At 46.3% G+C, this 23,974-nt stretch overlaps 1 pseudogene; it reads right to left on the bottom strand.

Annotated features, from left to right (window-relative positions):
- Window positions 1-10,180: 10,180 nt before the first annotated feature.
- On the bottom strand, window positions 10,181-20,067 carry LOC137846935 (very low-density lipoprotein receptor pseudogene; annotated as a pseudogene).
- Between the last annotated feature and the right edge of the window lie 3,907 nt (window positions 20,068-23,974).

The raw sequence follows: 23,974 nt of genomic DNA, 5'->3' as shown, positions 1-23,974 counted from the left end.
TAACTTGGAAAGACCATGAGGAACCCATGGTGGATGAAATGGCTAAACAACTCCAGCAGTATGAAGAAAGTTTCTCTTCTTCCTTACGGGCTTTCATCTCGGCTGTGGAGAAACTTTCTCCAAAGATCCACCACCTTAAAGAGAATATATCTTCCTCCCCACCTGTACGAACCAATGTCTCGGATATCAGGAGTAAGAGTCCTTCTGTTCAAGAAAGACGATATAGTGGATACACACTCTATGCCACCCTGTGGTTTTACCTACATGACCATGGAGAGAACATAAGAAAATGGAATAGAAAATCTACCTCGACCCTAGAGGCACGGGTAGGTGAGTTGCAAGGAAAAACAATTGGAAAAGGGGGGGGTCTTCAGAAAAAATTACTGCTTCAGTTTCCAGCGGGCAGTCCCCCAGACACACTTATGGATACTATGACCAGGACTAGAGGGGCCCTGCCTCTGGCCAGCCAGAGGAAAGGGATAACCAGATTTACTGGACTGTGTGTATCTGATGGCCTGGCACATCAGATCCACAGAAGTATAAGGCTTTAGTAGATATCTGCATGTAGTGTACCCTAATGCCATCAGGCTACCGAGGGGCAGAACCCATCTGCATTTCTGGAGTGACAGGGGGATCCCAGCAGTTAACTGTATTGGAGGCTGAAGTGAATCTAACAGACTGAGTGGCAAAAACACACCATTGTGACTGGTCCAGATGCTCCAAGCATCCTTGGCATAGACTACCTCAGGAGAGGGTACTTCAAAGATGTAGTGGGTTTACGTGGCAAGGTTTCGGTAGCAGGGGAATTCAGGGGTGGCTTCTGTGAAAAGAGTAGAGAAGCTGCCCCATGGCAGGCCCCATAAGGCCCCATAAGGGCTAGTTTCAGCCAGCTCCAAAGAGCCCCACTGCTAGCCAGAGCCGAGACAGGGGGAGGAAAGGGACAATCAGGTTTATTGGACAGTGTGGATTCGATGGCCTGGCACATCATATCCACAGAAGTATAAAGCTTTAGTAGACACTGATGCACAATGTACTGCAATGTCATCAAGCTATAAAGAGGCAGAACCCATTTATATGAATATTTATATTATCCAGAACATTATTATTATATATATTATATATATACATATATATTTATATATAGAGAGAGACTATATATATTATATTTATATTATCCAGAATAGCTTGTTCTGGATGCCTTCTCCAAGCAATTGGAAGAGAAGAATGTTATAAGGAGTAGTCAGCATGGATTCATCAAGGGGAAGTCGTGCTCGACCAACCTCATTGCCTTCTATGATGGCATCACCAGCTGGGTTGATGGAGGGAGAGCAGTGGACGTCATCTACCTTGACTTTAGCAAGGCTTTTGACACTGTCTCCCACGACACCCTGCTAGCAAAGCTGAGAAGGCGTGGGATAGACAAGTGGACGGTAAGGTGGGTTGAGAACTGGCTGACTGGCCGAGCTCAGAGGGTGGCGATCAGCGGCGCAGAGTCCGGCTGGAGATCTGTGACTAGCGGTGTTCCCCAGGGGTCGGTGCTGGGTCCGGTCTTGTTCAACATCTTCATCGACGACCTTGATGAGCGAACAGTGTCCACCCTCCGCAAGTACGCCCATGATACAAAGCTGGGAGGAGTGGCCGACACGCCAGAAGGCTGTGCTGCCATTCAGCGAGACCTGGGCGGGCTGGAGAGCTGGGCGGGAAGAAACCAAATGAAGTTTAACAAGAGCAAGTGTAGAGTCCTGCACCTGGGAAGGAACAACCGCATGTATCAGTACAGGCTGGGGGATGACCTGCTGGAGAGGAGCTCTGCGGAGAAGGACCTGCGGGTCCTGGTGGACGACAGGTTGACCACGAGCCAGCAGTGCGCCCTGGTGGCCAAGAAGGCCAATGGGATCCTGGCGTGCATTAAAAGGAGCGTGGCCAGCAGGTCAAGGGAGGTGATCCTCCCCCTCTACTCTGCCCTGGGCAGGCCTCACCTGGAGTACTGTGTCCAGTTCTGGGCTCCCCGGTACAAAAAAAGACAAGGATCTCCTGGAAAGAGTCCAGCGGAGGGCAACAAAGATGATACGGGGCCTGGAGCATCTTCTCTATGAATAAAGGCTGAGACCTGTGTCAGTTCAGCCTTGAGAAAAGAAGATTGAGAGGAGATCTTATTAATGTTTATAATGTTTATAAATACCTGAAGTGTGGGAGAAAGAGGGATTTGGCCAACCTATTTTTGGTGGTTTGTGGGGATAGGACAAGGGGCAATGGCCACAAAAATGGAGCACAGGAAGTTCTGCACTAACATGTGAAAGAAGTTCTGCACCAACCAAACCAAATTCCAAAAAGAATACCTTTGCAAAAGATGGTCCTTGTCTGTCCCCACTGTGAGCCAGCTAAGGTGAGGAGTCCCTGCAAGAATTTCCCGGGGCGTGCCTAAAGAGTTCCATGTCTCAGCGGCCCCCAAAGCTGGACAGAAAGAGCTCCACCTGGGTCGCCAAATTGACACGATCAAAATGTAATAACCAAAGTTATTAAGCAGGTATTCTTTATTATGGTGCCGGGTATGGGGAGGATCAATCCGCCTAACACACACAGACACACCAAGGGTTACTGGCAGTGTGCTTATATTAATGGGATATATACACATTCATCTTTCTTCCCTGTAAGTCTCTTACATATTCTTCAGGTCTCCAAAGAATCATTAACATAGATTCCCTCCCTGTTGAGGGATTTTTGAAACAGCAAAGATCCCATGGCTTGCTGTAGCTGAGCAAACCAAGCTACCAGGACGACTACGAGAAGTTCCCATGACAGTGTTCCCACATCGCCCAATTGAGGAATTTAGAGAAATATTGTTGCCAGCCGCTGGCTTCAAGGACAAGGTCTACATGACTGCTAATCACAAGGGGGTTGTTTTCTTGCAGGTGGGGTTGTTTTCATGCAGTTGTTTGAGTGCTTTTGACCAATAATCTTGTGAGACACTATCCGCCCCTGTTAAGTTTGCTATAAAAGTCAGGCTGTGATAAATTAGTAGGGGTTTATTCATTGTCCTTGAGAAATTTAAAGAATCTACTGAGGAGATAAGGTTTCACAACTCACGGCATTGTGACATGGGGACAAATGGGGAAGGGGGGTTGGGTAAACATCCTTGTTACATCCTGTTTTGCCGCTTCACTTCCCCCACCTGAACACAAACACAACGCGTGATCACCGGAGAAGAATAATGACCCCCAACAACAGACTGTGCAGCCTCAGAACAAGTCGACAAGTTGCCAAGTCTCGACAAGTCAACAAGTCTCGACAAGCTGGAACTTGAATGCTATAAAACAGCGACACTGGAAAGGGAAGTTGCGTGTCGTGGTGGAGCGGAGACTCCCCAGCCGCCCAGCGCTGTTTTGCTTGTGCCTGCTTACTTAATTGATTAATTAATAAAACACTTTTGATAGACCAGAAAGTTTGCGTGGTCTCACTTATAACAAGGCTATTTGGGTAATAAGAGGGAGCATGATCTGACCATACTAGTGTCTGTCGTGCTTTTGGCCGTTCTTCCTGCAACATATGGTGCTCGAACAGGCTGAGACCCGAACAGTCTGAAACCCAGACACGCTGAGAGACACTGAGAGACGCTGAGAGACCTGAGAGACACTGAGAGAATCTGAGAGACTTCAGAGACACGGAGAGCCCTGAGAGACGCTTTAGAGACGCGGACAGCCCTGAGAGATATGGAGAGACCTGACAGAAGCCGAAACACCCGAGAGACGCTGAGAAACTCCAAGCACCGACTTGGACATAGATGATCGCGGTGAGACGCGGGAACAAAGGAATCGCGGTAAGACGCGGAGATTGATTGATAGAGATCGCGGTGAGACGCGGAGATTAATTGATTGATAAAGATCGCGGTGAGACGATGAGATTAATTGATTGATAAAGAGATCGCCGTGAGACGCAGGAACAAAGGAATCGCGGTGGGACGTGGAAAAGTGACGTAATCGCGGTGAAACGCGGGACATCCGGGATCGAGTTGCTACGGGAGACCAGAGGCGTCAGTGAACAACGGCAGACGACCACCACCGTGTGGCGAGTTGGCATATAGCAGAGGGGTGGAGATCACGACCCTGCAGCCCATCTGACGTAACCACGGAGGAAGCGGCTGTGCAGCTTCTCTCTAGCATTCTCTCTAAGAGAGGCGTATCTTGCAGTGCAAAAAAGATCAAATCCTTGGTACACTGGGCCCAGAAGGAGGGTTTTCTAAAGGAAATCCTTCTAATTTTTAGCCCAGATGAGTGGCGGCTCGTAGGAGATCATTTACGGGATACAACCATCACAAGCGGAAAGTTCGATAAAGATTTATGTACGACCTGGCTTGCAGTGCTTAATGCGCTGTGCGGTATAAAAACCAAACGGCAGCCGGCTATGGCAGCGGTGCAAGCTTTCTCAGTACTGTCTGGTACTGACAGACCGCCGAGTATGAAACCTGAGACCTCAGGAATGTGGCTGACACGATTTTTATCATCGGTTCCTGCACCCACTCCGGTTATGGCCTCTCCAATAAATCAATCAGCGGCAGAAATAACTAAGGGACTATCGAAGCAAAGTGCTGATGGGGAGTGGGGGCTGCCCTCCCCACCCCCCACGCCAGAAAATCTTGATAAAGCTGTGCTGCCAGCATCTGTGCCACTGCCAGGCAGCAATAAATCCACTTGGGATGCTTCGCCAATGAGAGGTGCAGCAGCAGCTTGTGAAAATCGACCTTCACTGAAGGAGCTGATGGGTACACTGCAAAGAAAACAAGACCTGATTAACAGACTGGAGACTCAGCTAGCAAAACAGAAACAGCTGAGGACTGAGCAAGTCAAAATTGTTCAAGAGGAAGCTGCCAAGATCAAGGAGTGGGTAACATCTAAGCTGAGAGAGCTTGAGCTAGAAAACTACCACCTGAAAAACTGTAATCAGAGGCTGACGGAGCTCCAGGATACATTGCAAGGTATGACCAGCATTTCTCCCTTCAAATCTCTTTGGAGCTGTAATTCTCTGAAGTCCACAGCAACACAGACTTCTTTACCTGAGAAGATAGAACAGAAATCTATGCTTCTTGCACCTGGTTTCAGGCAGCTATGTCAAACAAGACCTACTAAACATGTCTTCTCTACAACAAGCATCATCCTTGCCAATGACACCTTCACTGAGGATGGAGAGGACAAATCTCTGCTTTCTCAGAACACACTGAAGCTCATGTCTGACCCATCAAGCTGGAATCTCTCTGCAGAAAAAGACATATTTTCAACCATAAGCTCTGAACATTCCATACGAGGAACATTCTAATGGAGATTAGGCGGAAACAGAGAGTGTTTCGCTACTGGAAGGAGGGCCAGGTGTCATGGAAAGAATACAGGGATGCTGTTCGTGTTTGTAGGGAGAAAATTCGTGTGGCCGAAGCACACCTAGAGTTGAAGCTGGCTGTGTCTGTGAGAGAAAATAAAAAGTTTTTTTTTAGATATGTGAATGGAAAAAGGAGAACTAAAGAATACATAGGGCCGCTCCTTGATAGGGAAGGTCTCCTCACAGACAATGACATAGGCAAAGCAGAGACGCTTAACGCCTTCTTTGCCTCTGTCTTCAATGCCGATGATGGGCTTCGGGACCCAGGGTGCCCTGAGCTGGAGGACCGGGACGGTGGGGATGACAAACTCCCAACCGACCCTGAACGTGTGCGGGATTTGCTACTCCACCTGGATCCCTACAAGTCCATGGGTCCGGATGGGATTCATCCCCGGGTGCTGAAAGAGCTGGCGGACGTCATCGCGGAACCTCTCTCAATTATTTTTCAACGATCCTGGGAATCTGGAGAGGTCCCGGTAGACTGGAAGCTGGCAAATGTTGTGCCGATTTTCAAGAAGGGTCAGAAAGAAGACCCTAGCAATTACAGGCCTGTCAGTCTCACGTCAGTGCCTGGTAAAATCATGGAGAAGATGGTTCTCGAACTTATTGAGGTGCACCTGGGGGACAAAGCAGTCATTGGTCCCAGCCAGCATGGGTTTGTGAAGGGTAGGTCCTGCCTAACTAACCTGATTTCCTTTTATGATAAGATCACCCGTATGGTGGACCAAGGGAAACCAGCTGACGTGATTTTTTTGGACTTCAGCAAGGCTTTTGACACCGTTTCCCATAGGATCCTACTGGACAAAATGTCCACCATACAGCTAAATAAAAACATCATACGATGGGTGAGCAATTGGCTAACGGGCAGGGCCCAAAGGGTAGGAATAGAAGGTATTTTGAGCAAGTTTGCTGATGACACCAAACTTGGAGGAGTTGTGGACTCGAATGAGGGTGGAAAGGCCTTGCAGAGGGATCTGGATAGGTTGGAGAGCTGGGCGATCACCAACCGCATGAAGTTCAATAAGAGCAAGTGCCGGGTCCTGCACCTGGGACGGGGAAACCCTGGCTGCACGTACAGACTGGGCGATGAGACGCTGGAGAGCAGCCTAGAAGAGAGGGATCTGGGGGTCGTGGTAGACAGCAAGTTGAATATGAGCCAGCAGTGTGCCCTGGCAGCCAGGAGGGCCAACCGTGTCCTGGGGTGCATCAAGCACGGCATCGCTAGTAGGTCAAGGGAGGTGATTGTCCCACTCTACTCTGCGCTGGTGCGGCCTCACCTCGAGTACTGTGTGCAGTTCTGGGCACCACAGTATAAAAAGGACATGAAACTGTTGGAGAGTGTCCAGAGGAGGGCTACGAAGATGGTGAAAGGCCTGGAGGAGAAGACGTACGAGGAATGGCTGAGGGCACTGGGCCTGTTCAGCCTGGAGAAGAGGAGGCTGAGGGGAGACCTCATCGCAGTCTACAACTTCTTCGTAAGGGGGTGTCGAGAGGCAGGAGACCTTTTCTCCATTAACACCAGTGACAGGACCCGCGGGAACGGGGTTAAGCTGAGGCAGGGGAAATTTAGGCTTGACATCAGGAGGGGGTTCTTCACAGAGAGGGTGGTTGCACACTGGAACAGGCTCCCCAAGGAAGTGGTCACTGCACCGAGCCTGTCTGAATTTAAGAAGAGATTGGACTGTGCACTTAGTCACATGGTCTGAACTTTTGGGTAGACCTGTGCGGTGTCAAGAGTTGGACTTGATGATCCTTAAGGGTCCCTTCCAACTCAGGATATTCTATGATATTCTATGATATTCTATGATAACACAGGTTAGGGTGCTCTGATCCTGTGTCTCTGGACCCTCCAGCTGAGCCCACAAAAATCCTTGAGGCTTTGACTTTCCGGTCTTCACTAGAGGGAAACCATTGCACTGTGAGCACCTTGCAACAAGTGTCTTTGGACGGAGCCGGCTCCTCTGAGGATCTGAGTGCCAGGTTCCGTTCCCACCACCTGGATTCCACTTCCTCAGGAGAAATAATGAGCATGCTTGAGGGCACCCTCCAGACTGCTGGGCCACCCCTGGCCGTGTCAACATCGGCTGTTACAGCAGGTTCCATCTCTCCAAGGAGGGACAGGTGCTCCAACGTCATACGTGATGCTTTCATAGAAGGGTATAGGCATGCTACATCCTTGGCCTGCCCTATTATTATCGACCCTGTGCAAGGCACTGGGTTGTGGCAGCCACATGACTGCAAGCTTCTACAAGATCGAAAAATGATTTTGGACTATGGATTACAATCCCAGGCAGCTCGACAGATAATTCAATGGATTTTTCAGGCAAAAACAATGTGTCCACTTGACTGTCGAAACTTGGCACGCTTATTGTTAACTCCTTCCCCATTGTTATTGTTTGAAAGGGAATGGTTGCAGTTACCACAGGGGGAAGCGGGTCAACTGCGTCAACCAGGGGACGCTCTGTATGGGATTACTGCAGAGATGTTAATGGGAACGGGTCCTTCTCTCAATACCCAGATTCAGTTGCAGTTTCCTGCAATTATTCACCAAACAGCTGCACAGCTCGCACTGAGGGCTCTTCTTAGTCTCCCAGGGGAAAAGAAAGCACCTCCATTCACATCTGTAGAACAGGCCCCTGGGGAACCATATGCTAAATTTATCGGTCAGTCCAGGCAACCAGATGTGGTGGTGCAGGACTGTCAAAGAATTGCTTTTACGGTACCCTCCATTAACAAACAGGCCCCGGCAAGGCACTATGAATGGCTAGTGCTTCTACAGGGGATGAGGAATTCCCCTACATTATGTCAATTGTATGTGGCCTGGGCACTACAACCAATTTGGACAGCATGGTGTGACGTAATTATTTACCATTATATGGATAACATTCGTTTTGGTAGGCCAGAATGCTTCCAGGATTCAGATTTAAAGTTTATTTGGGATGCTTTGGAAGCAAAAGGGTTGAAGATAGCCCCAGAGAAGGTTCAACAGAAACAGCCATGGCTATACTTGGGATGGAAAATATCAGACTCTACTATTCGTCCCCAGATAGGTGATATAACTATGCTGTTACATAATTTGATAAATGTACAAATGTTCCTGGATAATATTCAGTGGGGTTGCCACATTGTACGGATTACTAATGACGACTTAGCTATATTACTACCTTTATTGCAGTGCAGGAGTGCAGAGCCGCAGATTACACTACCAAATCACCACCGGCAGGCTCTTTCACAAATAGCTTCTAAGGTTGCAGCCGGCACTGCTTGCAGACGTATAGCAGACATTGCACTCTCTTTCCTAATTAGCAATCGTGTCTCATCCATTTGCGGTGATTGGTCAGTGGCAAAAAGAAAAGGGGGAGAGTAAGGGGCAACAAAGACAGAAACGGTATCAGGAGGATGCCACTGACACTACTAGCACGGGTAATAGGAATAGTATAAGTGACACATTCATGGCAAGGGTGGAATGCTAGGGCAGCATTTTCGAGTTCTGGAATGGATTTTCCTACTGATTCAGCCAAAAACAAGTGTTCCATATGTAATAAATGGCTTAGTCTTCAAAATAGGACTATAATCAAAGTTTACAATTTATTAAAGGAATAGAGGTAAGCAAACAGCTCTGGGTGCACCGGGAGTCTCTGCTCCACCAAGACACACACCAGTTACATCAAGCAGCTGATTTTTATGCTCCTAGGCTGATACATATTCATTACTACTTCTAAAAAAAACAGGGTTATTATAATTAGTTTCCAGAATCCAAACCCTCCTACTGGAGCATGCGTATCAGTCTCCGGTGGTCCCCCTGGGGGTCTCTGGGGGTCTCTGGTGCTGAAGGCTCATAGTCTTCCTCCCTCTTGTCCTTCTCCTTTGTCCAACTTGTCTGTATGTCAGAGACTTGTGCAACATCCCCTGCAAGCTTTGCCTTTTAGTTGTTCTTCAGCTCTCCCCGTCTCCTTAATCTCCTGGCCAGATATCAGAGACTTGCATAGTGTCCCATGCAATAGTCATAATAGTTAGCAGTTATTCTGAAACCCCCAGATATCAGAGACTTCAAGGAAAAGCCTACAATGACATTTCCCTTCAAGCTCTCTATTGACACGAATTGCTAAAACATTCCTTTGCTAGATACAAGAACTATATACATTAACCACTCTTTTTTTCTTAGACTTGTGGTTATACAAGGGTATGTAAGACAGAAGGTCACATTCATCATACCATGCGGCCCTAGCATTGTTCCATACTGACACGAATCAGATGAACATATCTCACACATATTTTCCCACAGGCCAAGTGATGGTTGAACGATCACACCAGGTTTTAAAGGAGCAATTAGTGAGATTAAAAGAAATCAAGAACATCGATGAGCGATTGTCCGCGGCATTGGTTGTCTTGAATCACTTATGTTTGACTAGTGACCGAGAAGAGCCTCCTGCGAGTATTTATTTTCAAAAAATAAATAGAGGAGCACCAAATGTGTTACCACAAATAAGAATGAATTACCGAGATCCTGCTACAGGAACTTGGAAGGGCCATACGGGTACAGAAATACAAATAATACCTGTGATTACAATGACACTAGGCAGGGTTTAGGGGCTTATGGCACGGAGACAAGGGGTAACAACTATAGCGTTTGGAACAATCATACAGCTATGGCCTTACCTCCTGATGTTTTTCTGATTTGCAGGGATAGGGCCTGGCAAGGTATCTCTGCAAATGCTATCGGAGGTCCATGTTACTTAGATAAACTCACTATATCTGCTCCTAGCTTGTTGCAGAAAGCACGGCCGAAAGCACGACAGACACCAGTAGAGTCAGATCATGCTCCATTTTATTGCCCGAATAGCCTAACTTTTATAGAGAACTTAACAGGGGTGGACAGTGTTTCACACAAGATTATTGGTCAAAAGCACTCAGACAAACAACTATAAGAAAACAACCCCACCTGCAAGAAAACAACCCCTTGTGATTAGCAGTCACATAGACCTTGTCCTTGAAGCCAGCTACTGGTAACAATATTTTTCTGAATTCCTCAATTGGGCAATGTGGGAACACTGTCATGGGAACTTCTCATAGTTGCCCTGGTAGCTTGGTTTGCTCAACTACAGCAAGCCATGGGATTTTTGCTGTTTCAAGAAATCCCTCAACAATTCCCCCTTCTTCTTTTGAGCAAACCAAGCCCGACACAGCAGTTTTACAAGTGACTCTTTAGCTATACTTACAACACACAACGATGATTACCACCACCATAAACCAAATCCTTAATCCCCTTGTGACTAAACCCAGCAACCATCTACACCTTGTTTCAAACAAGTCAGTGAACCATTGATTGAAAGGATTGATACCATATTGAATCTTTCTCATATGCTCTTTCAGGAAAGTAATGGATTTGTGAATTGACTCATTATGATCAGAAAGGTTTAAACAGTACATTCCCTTAAAGTCCTCACACCCATTCCTTTGAGCCAAAAGCAAGATGTCAATAGCAGCTTGATCCTGTAAAAGCAGATGTCGCAGACTATTTTGATCTGGTAACATCTCCTCAAGTATCTCTGTCGTGGCATAGGCTTGCCTCTTGGCCCAGCATACCAATTTTTCTAAGTTGTTACGTGCGGCCGCAGATGCCACTCCAGGCACTGAAATTGCTAATGCCGCTCTAGCTGCAACCCCACACAATTCAACATTATCATTGCAATCCGATGCAAGCAATGCCCATTTATGTCTGGTGATCTCACGCAACTGTAGCAAGCTAGGAGCAAATACAATGAGTTTATCTAAGTAACATGGACATCTGACAGCATTTGCAGGGATACCATGCCAGGCCCCATCCCCACAAATCAGAAGCACATCAGGAGGCAAGGCCAAAGCTGTACAATTGTTCCAAACACTGTAGTTGTTACCCCTTGTCTCCATGCTATAAACTCCTAAACCCTGCTTAGCAGCGTCATTGTAATCACAGGTGTTATTTGTGGTTTTGTATCAGTATGGCCCTTTCCCAGTTCCTGTAGCAGGATTCATCTGATAGCCACGGCTACGTTCACATTTGTAGCCACCTTTCAGGTTGATACAGATTTGACTACAGATACCAGGGTTTTGACATTCATCAATTCCACAGTTTCTCTTTTCTACAAAGTCAAACCCAGCTGGACAGTCACATTCATTTATGTTGCATTCCTTCAGGGGCTCATCACCCCAGTCCTTGCAGTCTTTCTGCTGGTTACACACTTTATTGGTATCTATGCATTCTCCACTTCTGCACTTGAATTTGCCAGGTCCAGAGCACTGAATAACATTGTTACAGTTTGCTTCATCAGTGCCATCCAGACCGTCTCTCACACCACTGCACTGCCTTCTTCCGTGGACACAGTTCCCATCTACACATCTGAACTGGTCTGGCCTGCAGGTCCGAGAAGGGCAGTTAATTTCATCACTTCCATCCTTGCAATAAGGATCTCTGTCACATCGCCACTTCTTGTGGATACATTCACCTGAGATGCACTGCACCTCACTCGCAGAACACTTCACTGGAGGTGCAGGCTGGCTGCCACACTGCTCCAAAGATTCATCCGAGTGGTCGGAGCAGTCAGCATCATCATCACACACCCAGCTGATAGGGATGCAGGTAGAATTCTTGCACTGAAACTCATGAACACCACAGGTAGGAGGTGCACACTCCAGCTCATTGCTACCATCACTGCAGTCATCTTGACCATTGCAGACAAAGCTTTTGGAAATACATTGCCCACTACTGCATGTGAATTCTGCTGCACTACAAGTCACAATGCCACAATTCTCTTCATCTTCTGCACTGTCACAGTCCTTTTCACCATCACATTTCCAGGACACTGGGATACACTGGGTTGACTGAGGACCACAGCTAATTTCATTTACCCGACATGTTCTCATATGACACAGATCAGCACTCTCATCAGACCCATTTTCACAGTCCGGATCCCCATCACACGGCCATCTATTTGGCACACACTGACCACTGTTGCACACAAAGTCAGATTCAGCACACGTCTTCTTCACACAAGCACTCTCATCACTGCCATCTGAGCAGTCTTCACATTTTGCTCTAGCACTGTCGGCAGCAGTGCACAGGCAGGCGAGGGCGAGCAGCAGGCAGAATGCCCCACAGCGCAGCAGCGCCCGCCGCAGCTCTGCACCAGTGTCACTTATACTACTCCTATTACCCGTGCTGTCAGTGTCAGTGGCATCCTCCTGGTACCGTTTCTGTCTTTGCCGTCCCTTACTCTCCCCCTTTTCTTTTTGCCACTGACCATTCACCACAAATGGATAAGACACATGATTACTAGTTAGGAAAGAGAGTGTAACGTCTGCTATACGGCTGCAGGTTGTGCCAGCTGCAATCCTAGAAGCTGTTTGTGAACGAGCCTGCCGGTGGTCATTTGGCAGTGTAATCTGCGTCTCTGCACTCCTGCCCTGCAATAGAGCTAAATCGTCATTAATAGTCCGTAGAATGAGGCAACCCCACTGAATGTTATCCAGAAACCAAGTTATAACACCAATCTGGGGACGAATAGTCCTTTTTGCATTGCAAGATAAACCTCTTAAAAAAGAATGCCAGAGAGAAGCAGCACAGCTGCTGCTGCCTCCATGGTTACGTCAGACAGGCTGCAGGGTCCTGATGTCCGCCCCTCTGCTCTGTGCCGACTCGCCACACGGTGAGGGTCGGCTGCCGTTGTCCGCTGACGCCTCTGGTCTCCCGTAGCAACTCGATCTCGGATGTCCCGCATCGCACCGCGATTACTTCAACTTCATGCAATTACTTCAAATTTCCCGCGTCTCTCCGCGATTCCTTTTTCTGCGTCCCACCGCGATTCCGCGTCCTACCGCGATTCCCTTTTCCGCGTCTTACCGCGATTCCCTTTTCCGCGTCTCACCGCGATTCCTTTTTCCGCGTCCCACCGCGATTCCGCGTCCCACCGCGATTCCCTTTTCCGCGTCCCACCGCGATTCCTTTTTCCGCGTCCCACCGCGATTCCTTTTTCCGCGTCCCACCGCGATTCCCTTTTCCGCGTCCCACCGCGATTCCTTTTTCCGCGTCCCACCGCGATTCCCTTTTCCGCGTCTTACCGCGATTCCCTTTTCCGCGTCCCACCGCGATTCCTTTTTCTGCGTCCCACCGCGATTCCGCGTCCCACCGCGATTCCCTTTTCCGCGTCCCACCGCGATTCCTTTTTCCGCGTCCCACCGCGATTCCCTTTTCCGCGTCTTACCGCGATTCCCTTTTCCGCGTCTCACCGCGATTCCGTTTCCCGCGTCCCACCGCGATTCCGAGTCCCGTTTCTCACCCCGAGGCCGTTGCCCAGGTCAGTTAGTAGGGTGTTTCAATGCTTCTCTCTGTGAGGTGGTCGGCTTGCCGTGTGCCTCGGATCTCACGGCGCCGCTCCCATGTCCCGGCGCCGCTCCCATGTCCCGGCCTCAGCCTGTTCGGGTCTCAGCCTGTTCGGGCGCCATATGTTGCAGAAAGCACGGCCGAAAGCACGACAGACACCAGTAGAGTCAGATCATGCTCCATCTTATTGCCCGAATAGCCGAACTTTTATAGAGAACTTAACAGGGGTGGACAGTGTTTCACACAAGATTATTGGTCAAAAGCACTCAGACAAACAACTATAAGAAAACAACCCCACCTGCAAGAAAACAACCCCTTGTGATTAGCAGTCACATAGACCTTGTCCTTGAAGCCAGCTACTGGTAACAATATTTTTCTGAATTCCTCAATTGGGCGATGTGGGAACACTGTCATGGGAACTTCTCATAGTTGCCCTGGTAGCTTGGTTTGCTCAGCTACAGCAAGTCATGGGATTTTTGCTGTTTCAAGAAATCCCTCAACACTAGCTTGTCACAGTTGTGTGAGATCACCAGACATAAATGGGCATTGCTCGCACCGGATTGCAATGATAATGTTGAATTGCTTGGTGTTGCAGCTAGAGTGGCATTGGCAATTTTAGTGCCTGGAGTGGCATCTGCAGCCACAGTTAACAACTTAGAAAAATTGGTATGCTGGGCCGAGAAGCAAGCCCATGCCACGACAGAGATACTTGAGGAGATGTTACCAGATCAAAATAGTCTGCAACATGCGCTCTTACAGGATCGAGCTGCTATTGACTTCTTGCTCTTGGCTCAAGGGCATGGGTGTGAGGACTTTGAGGGAATGTGCTGTTTAAACCCTTTTGATCATAGTGAGTCAATTCACAAATCCATTACTTTCCTGAAAGAGCACATGAGAAAGATTCAATATGATATCAATCCTTTCAATCAGTGGTTCACTGATTTGTTTGAAATGATGCATAGATGGCTACTGGGATTAGTCAAAGAGGGATTAAGGATTCTGTTTGTTGTGGTGTTAATCATCATTGCGTATTGTATTGTAATAAATGTGGTTAAAGGTTACTTGCAAAACTGTTACATCAGGCTTGGTTTGCTCAAAAAGAAAAAGGGGGAATTGTTGAGGGATTTTTGAAACAGCAAAGATCCCATGGCTTGCTGCAGCTGAGTAAACCAAGCTACCAGGACGACTACAAGAAGTTCCCATGGCAGTGTTCCCACATCGCCCAATTGAAGAATTTAGAGAAATATTGTTGCCAGCAGCTGGCTTCAAGGACAAGGTCTACACTGCTAATCACAAGGGGGTTGTTTTCTTGCATGTGGGGTTGTTTTCGTGCAGTTGTTTGTCTGAGTGCTTTTGATCAATAATCTTGTGAGACACTATCCGCCCCTGTTAAATTTGCTATAAAAGTCAGGCTATTCGGGTAATAAGAGGGAGCATGATCTGACCATACTAGTGTCTGTCGTGCTTTCGGCTGTTCTTCCTGCAACACCTCCCCTTTTCGCATGTGTACTAGATTCCTTGGGTGGTCATCAGGCGTACTCTGGTGGTGTTTTAATGAAGGCCAGAAGTCTTCCTTGCTGCTAAACTTCTGACCCTTTATTTCTTTGACAGACTTCAGCAGTCCAAGCCAGTTCTTGCTGCTTCTATTATCTATGTGCATACAGTCTTTTACTCCCTTATCTTTAGTGCCATCCTGTCCTTGTGGTTAACATACAGATGTGTTAGCTAAGACCTGCAAAATCAACATCCTTTATCTTGTTCCCTGTCTCAATAGGTATCCAAGATCCCTATATGGGGAAGGCTTATATAGCATGGGAATTTTGTGGGAGACCTATGCCTTATCTGGAGTGTCATTTGGATGCTAGGGTACACAACCTTTGGTGTTTGGAAAGGCATCATTTATTTATACAATAAAACAAATTAATCTAGCCCATTGAGTAAGAGTACATTTTAATATTGTAACTTAAATCTAGATATCAATATGAATGATCTGTCTGTCAGCTAGATGTCTGAATTTCCATTATAGTGAATAGACATGAGACTTATTTAGTCACAGACTAAGCCAAACTTTTTTTGTCATTTGAGATACCATAGGATAATGCAGCTGGCATCTAGTTACCTCTCTAGAAATACATGAAAATGTGTGGATCCTGTCATATCTGCCAGCTCCATTCAGAAGTCTCAAATATGACAATCATTTCCTCCCCCTGGCTTCACTGAATATATCAACTAAGAGATAAACATAGGTATCTAAACATCCCCTGAAATGCTCTGGGACACTGTAGATGTTCAGATGAGGCAGATAAACATGACATAGGAGACCCACATCCTTAGTAGCAGTGTGAAGGCTAGTAGGATGTAGTAGACGAAAGACAACTGTATCCTGGGCTGCATCAATGAGGTGTGACCAGCAGGTTGAGGGAGGTGATTCTCCCTCTACTCTGCTCTCATGAGATGGTGTGGAATAATTGCCTGAGGTGACTTGGAAATTAATCTGATATTTACATTATAAAGAAAAGGTACAGCACTGAAGAAGCTTTCAGGGTGGAGCGTAGCTGCACTACATAGAAGCTCCCTTGACCTCCAACCATAGATGTTGACCTCACCAAGGGAACTTGGTGTACTGATTCTAAGAGGAATGGTATGGAGTGTGGAGCAGAGTGGAGACACCACAGCTAGGCTCTGTGATAAGATGGGAACTTGACTGTTCTTGTGCACACTGGAACCAATAAGCTGCACATTTGCTACCCTGAGCCAACGTCCTGTCATGTTTTTGACAAAATGCTGTACTTTTGGTGAACTTTGCCTGTTGGAAGAAGTACGGCCGAAAGCACGACAGACACCAGCAGAGTCAGATCATGCTCCATTTTATTGCCCGAATAGCCTAACTTTTATAGTGAACTTAACAGGGGCGGACAGTGTTTCACACAAGATTATTGGTCAAAAGCACTCAGACAAACAACTAGAAGAAAACAACCCCACCTGCAAGAAAACTACCCCCCTTGTGATTAGCAGTCAAGTAGATCTTGTCCTTGAAGCCAGCTGCTGGTAACAATATTTTTCTGAATTCCTCAATTGGGCGATGTGGGAATTATTGTCGTGGGAGCTTCTCATGGTTATTCTGGTTGCTTGGTTTGCTCAGCTACAGCAGGCCATGAGATTTTCTAAGGCCTACTCCTGGTTGCTTAAGGCAAGCTCAGATCGAACAATTGTTCCACAGAGTCATGTCCACGCCCTGTATGCCAATTCCCAACATTTGCCCATTATAATATCATTATAATACCAAAACACACCTCCACCCCAAAAGCTACCCACCTCCAAGGTGTAACCACACCTCACTGAGCATGCACTTTAAATTTTTTCTAGTCTATAAAAGCAAAGCAAGAAAATTTAACACCAATCATAACAAAGGTATGCATGACTAGAGTCACACTCAAGCTCCACCTAAAAGATAGAAAATGGTATATAAATTAGCTTAAGGGAGAGAGGATGTTAGGGAAGATACCATAATGCAAGGAAAGATCCCTTCTGACTTCTGGGATCAGTCAACGGGCTGAGCCTCTCTTCCCCTGCATTGGGACGCCTTTGGGTAAGATTTGAACAATTGGTTATACCAAGTGCATCCCCAGGAAACTTAAAAATCTCTATAGAGGAGCTTCATATCTTTTAACATGTTTATAGCCAGGCTGTGTTACTCATACTTTTGATATTTGTATGTGCTTTACAGACAGTGAATTTATCACCTGCAATTCAAAGAACCTGTGTACCCGTTGCTTTAATAAATTGCACTACTCAGTAAATCTAGCTGTGGTATTTCTCATTGAACATGACCAAACTCTTTTAAGTGTGGCTGTGGTAGTTCATGGAATGCGAAGACTGAGGGTATATTATGTTGTTTGTGAATCCATAATCGTGATCTGTACGTTGAACGAGGCTTATAATGGCTAATTGGACATCATTCACAATTACTTCAACCTTCAACATGAGCTCTGGATCCCCCAGAACAAGAACATAAGGACATGGAAGTATTAGAACAAGTCCAGAGGAGGGCCACAAAGATGATCAAGGGGCTAGAACACCTCTCCTAGGAAGGCAGGCTGAGGGAGTTGGGGTTGTTCAGCCTGGAGAAGAGAAGGCTCTGGGAAGACCTTAGAGGGGCCTTCCAGTACCTAAAGGGGGCCCTACAGGAAATCTGGGGAGGGATACGGCAAGGAGCAATGTTTTTAAACTAAAAAAGGGTAGGTTAAGATTAGATATTATAAATAAATTCTTTACTGTGAGGGTGGTAAGGCACTGGAACAGGTTGCCCAGAGAAGTTGCAGATGCCCCATCCCTGGAAGTGACTCCTGATGGCTCTTGAACAGGAGACGTTTATTGCCCTTTTTCACTACTACGTATACTTTCCCTGTAGCCCCAAGCAATGTCCACTTGCCCGAATCTTTCATACAATTGGTTAGAGACCCTCAGACACATGCCTTGAGCCAGCCAGCAATTGACCACTGCTCAAAGCTCATCTTTAACACTGTAGCCAATTTACTTTATCTCAACCTTGCTCAAGTTTTTGTTTCTACCGCTTGTTTCCTCATTATCTCTAATTCAGGGACGTGTGAAACAGCGTGAAGCCACCTGCGAATTCCTTTCCTACAGAAAACTGGCAGAATGGATGGGCAGTTGCACCCTCAGGTCTAGTAGTGGTATCCTATTCCCTTATGAATAGTCTAGTGAAAGAAGGACATAATGCTGTGCACTGGGAAACAGAAAATTTGCTAAAGCATTTACAGAAGTTATTTATTAGCAGGAATATTGCAAAGACTATTAGGCCAGTCACAGAGAGGTGTGAAATATGTTGTAGGAATTATCCAAAACCACAGAATAATATTCAATTTGGAAAAACTACTGAGGGAAAGGCACCTGGAGAGTATTGGCAAATAGACTTTACCAAAATGCCAGGAAAAGGGGGGGGGCTAAAGTATTTGTTGGACACATACACAGGTTGGCCTGAGGCTTTTCCATGTCATACTGAGAGAGGGAGTTAGGAGAATCTTATCAAGTAGCGATAGAGCGCTGAGAGCATTAAATTAGGATGCTACTTAGTGGCTTTGCTAACTATGGTGCATTGTGCAAATTAACTAAAGCAAGAAGCCTTGGGCCCCTTACCAAGGTCAGTCTCCTAATAAGAGTGTGAGCCTATCTTAAGAAACTGGTAGAAACTGGTCCTGTGGATGGACAAGAGCCAAGGAGCAACGGAGTCTGCGCAAAGACAAGAGGTCAACTAGCGGTGACGAGGAAGAATCATCAATCTTCATCCCCATGACCCCCGAAGACCACCACCAGAATACACTGCGCAAGTGCAGATGGGAGGAGTTTATGGAAATGACTCCTTGGAGCTAATTTTAATATGAAGCGGGGACATGTTATGAATATGTATAGGTATATTGGGAAACTTCATGCATACATGTATGTAACTCTTTACTGCATAAAAACAAGGCAAGTTGACGCGTCAGGTGCCCACAACTTTGGTGTGACTACCCCCCGTGCTTCCCAGCACTGAATAAACATACCTACTTTACAATCTTACTGACTGTGGAGTCCGTTTTCCGCAAGTCACTACCAATAGGGCAAAAGTAGTAAAAGCTTTGTTAAAAGAGGTAATCCTGAGATTTGGAATACCTTTGGTGTTATAAATGAAGATACAACTCAATCTGAATTTAGTAATATTTATAAAAGGCAAGTAAACAGCGCTGGGTGTGCGGGGAGTCTATGCACTACCAACAAGCACACACTAACATCGAACTTTCTAAATATACAGAACATTGCTTTTACGTATTCATAAGAAACCCGAGTATGCCTATACCTATGTACAATCAGAAAAGGTATCAATTGAAACATAAACATGGCAAAGTTTTCCGAATTCTGGCAAGTGTTTAACAAACAATCCTTTAAGTCTATTACTATTAATATACATGACTGGGGGAGCATAGTTGGAGTTGGTAATCCTGGTTGAAGTGCTCCCATGTCTTCCATGACTTCATTAATTTTTCTCAGATCATATAACAGTCTCCATTTTCCATTCCTTTTCTTGATTACAAACACCGGAGAATTCCAGGGCTAGTCGTGGGAACGATATGTCTCACTTTAAGTTGTTAAGCAACTCGGCCTTCAGGCCTTATGTATCCTATTCTTCCTGGATCAAAGGGAAACATATCCATCTCCTTTTCAAGGCCAATAGGGCCTGGATCAAAAGGCACGTTCAGGTCACCAGGGGGTGTAACAGCAAAGGCCTGTGATGGCAGTAGCGGCAGGGGGACCAGTGGTGTAGCAGAAGGATCGGTGGACAACATATATCACATTTGGGAATGTCATCAGACAGAGGTCCACAATTAACAGCCAAGATAGTTACTGAGATAATCAGACTATTAGGTATTAGTTGGGATCTGCATACCCCCCCCTCCCCCCCAGGCCCCAGTCTTGTGTCAGAGTAGAAAGAATGAATCAGTCTTTCAAGATTCATGTGATATATGGAGTAGTAATTCATGTCAAGAAGATGGTTGATATTAATAAAGAAGGGGGAGATGTGGGAGTGTGGCCATGGGGGGTCAGCAAGCCCCATGGTTGATGAGAACATCAGGAATGTAAGAGTTTAGAGGGAACAAAGGGTACATTGTTTAGAGGGAAGGAACGTGGTACTGAGATATGCTTACAACGATAAGAAAGCTTAACAGGCGACCTTGTAAAATGTAGACAACCAGAATCCTTAGAGCAATTAGACGGAAATCACTGTGTAAGAAAAATTACCACCTCAAAGAGTATAAAAGTCAAAAGAAATTTGAAATTTAACAGGCTGGCAACTGAAAGCCATCTATTGTCTGTGAAGCACCAGATAGATTGTGAACCTGGATTACCCAGTCAATGGGGAAACAGGGGAGGGTCCTGTTCCTCAAAAGAAAAAAAAAAAAAAGTATATAAACTGTGTTATGGAACTAGTAGACGCGCTCTCCTGCTTGTGGAGCGAATATTGAGAATATTGAGAAAATATTGAGAATTTTGCTTTTCATGATACTGTCAGTACTAACACTAACTGTGTCCCCTCTTAGGAGAACTCCTCCCTGCTCCTTACCAACAGAGAGGTTAGGAGTTTTAAGAAGGAGATGAAGTCTTTAACTGAGGACCCCAACAGCCTAGCTGAACTACTAAACCAGTTCCTAGGACCTAACTTATACTCTTGGGGGGGGAATTATGTCTATAAGTATGTTGTTTACAAGGAAAGAGATGGGAATGATCAGGAGGAGTGCTGCTACACAAAAATGGCAAAGAGGCCTGAAGGTGAGTGTCAGGAAGGGAGATGGGAGGGAAAGGCAGAGAGTGAAACTAATGGTACTGACAGTGTAGCTGGTGGTGAGGCAGAGGGTTGGAGAAAGAGGAAGAAAATCTTCAGGGGGAGTCAGGGCCAGGATGGAAAGGAGAGGAAGAGAGATGAAGGAATGGCAGGCAAAGAAGGCTGCCTGTGTTGTGGCCTGAATCCTAGCAGGGACAGGCTTTGATAAGATGTTTTAAGTGTGGCCAGGCTGGCCACTTCAAATAGGAATATCCGGAGTGAAATAAGGAAGAGAGAAGGAAAATGGGATGAAATACGGTATAGAGCATCCTGGAGGGAGAAAGGTATGGAATTAAGTTGGCCAATGACTGAGACTTTGGTGAAAGTACAGGCTGGAGAAAGATAGGAAGTGTTGGGAAACTGACCAAATACCACAGCAAATACACCAAGGCATCTAAACTGTTAGTTACTTAGATAATGCTCCCGCCTTTTTTCTTGTCACACTCAAAGCATTTAAGAGCAAAAATAGGATCACAAGATACACTGCCAGGCCCATATATTGGGCACCACCAATCAACACTTGGATAAAACAGCACTTCTTTTCGGCCTGTCACGCACTTCGCTCATCTCCGGCCGCTCCCCTCACAGAGAACACGGAACCGCGGATCGGAACTCCGCACTCGCTTCGCAGCGACGCTGCGTCTCACTCCCACAGCACAATCATGCAATCACACAGAGAGGCCTCTAGCACATCTCATTCATACCACAAGAATATAATTTAGAATGATAACCAACCAAACGAGTATTGTCTCTGACTGTGTTCTTCGTGGAGTGACTCATTCCACTTGGTTTCAAACCCTTACACTTACACAAATGCTTTCAACACAAAATACCTGGACGTTTAAGAATAAGACATACAATTATTAACACTCCAGTTAGTATCCCTCCAGCAGCTGAAAACATACCGCTTGTCCGCAGCTTCAGGAGGCCTTTGTCTGCTCCTGCAGTGAGCAGCCGAGAGTGGAGTCCCCTCCGAGCAAAACACTCAGGGTGCACCTAGGGGCGTCCGCTAATCATTATTCCTAATGGACTTTCTGGTGGTATGTCTGGTAATTTGCTCCCTTTCTTCTGGTCCTTGGTCTTCAATTCTGTCTGAACCATCTAGGAATTTCACTATGGCAATTCCCACAGCCCTTGGTTACCTTAGTAAGAGTGTCTTGCAGGGGGTTTAGGACCTATCACCCACCCACAAATCCTATAGGAATCGCTTCGGTCCTTCACCGGCCAAGTCCCTCGCGGGAGACTGGAGCCGCGGTTAGAAGACCTCCACACTCGCTTCGGAACTAAGTTCCGTCTCAGTCACACTCTCACACACACAGGAAACCGAATCCCACCCAACCGAACGGTACACGCCTTAAACGCTTACGACTCCATCGTCTTCGTTCGGATCTTCGCGTGCAGAATTACGGGCAAAATACAGTGCTGCAGCCGGCAAGGGAGCTCATAACAAAATCAAGTTCTTTGCTTACCTTTATTCAGGTTCAAGATGGCATTAGTCCCGACCTGACTCGAACAGGAGCCACCAAATGGTGGGGCGCCTCTCCTAGATCAAATCAGAATTCAGGAAGCAAAGCCATCCCGGACGAGCACCCAACTGTTATAAATGACTGAGTCCCAAATAGGGTTACAATCAAAGTTTACAATTTATTAAAGGAATAGAGGTAAGCAAACAGCGCTGGGTGCACTGGGAGTCTCTGCTCCACCAAGACGCACACCTCACCCCCGCCAGAGTCCCTGTTTTTATAGCTTGGTTGTTCTGGGTGTACGTGGCATATCCTGGTATGTCCTGTGGTTGCGCGTTCTGTTGTTAGGGGGTAGCCTTGGACCTCCTGGTGGTCATGACGATGAAGGCCGTAGTCTTCCTCTGCGTTGCAGGTTGCAATCTTGCTGAGCAAGCACTATACATGTTCTTATCAGGATGGGCAGATGGAGACTTTCCAGCTATATAGGGTTGTCACAGCCCCCTAAAGCTTCCCCACCAGTTTGATTAACAAACCTATTTTACAATATTTATTACACATTTATCCAATGAATATGAAGATAACTGATGATTATGATTATATTATGCAAATGTATGTTTCTGAATAGTATAAATGTTTGTTGTGTAAACAAATCCGTGTTCTCTGTGAGGGAGCGGCCGGAGACGAACAAAGTGCATGACAGACCGAAAAGAAGTGCTGTTTTATCCAAGTGTTGATTGGTGGTGCCCAATATATGGGCCTGGCAGTGTATCTTGTGATCCTATTTTTGCTCTTAAATGCTTTGAGTGTGACAAGAAAAAGGCGGGAGCATTATCTAAGTAACTAACAGTTGAGAAGTGTCGGTGTATTTGCTGCGGTGATTAACTGTACTGTACAGTGACGTACTGTAGAAGGGGATAAAGTTCCTGTAGTGCACGTAAGAAACATGCTGGGTAAGACAGTCTGGGCTATTCCTGCCTCAGAAATAGGCAAACCCATTTGTGGGATTTCTTTTACTCAGGGACCTGGATGCATTTGGTGGGTAATGTAAAAGAACAGAGAGGTCCGGTGTGTACCTCCAGGGGATTTAATACTGGGTGAGAATAGCCCATGAGTTGAATTGTATCATGTTAATTATTATATAATATTGTATGTCATCACTACCATGGTTGCTATATGTCAATGTCTTATTGATGATATCACAGTAACAGCCATGCAGAAAATAACGAATGAATTTTGATAGAAATGGACAAGGACAGAGATGTGATGGAACGAGAACAGGCTTCAATGTGTGACAATCCAACATCACACACTTAAACCAACCAAAGGGATATTCCATACCGTACGATGTCACACTCAGCAATAAAAGGTGGAAACAGGAAGAAGAGGGGAAGGCTGGGCTCTCCTTGTGAA

The sequence above is a fragment of the Anas acuta genome, chromosome W, assembly GCF_963932015.1.
Source record: "Anas acuta chromosome W, bAnaAcu1.1, whole genome shotgun sequence".
In the NCBI taxonomy this organism is placed as follows: domain Eukaryota; kingdom Metazoa; phylum Chordata; class Aves; order Anseriformes; family Anatidae; genus Anas; species Anas acuta.
Note: the sequence above shows the minus strand (reverse complement) of the source record. Positions and strands in the feature narration are given on the sequence as shown.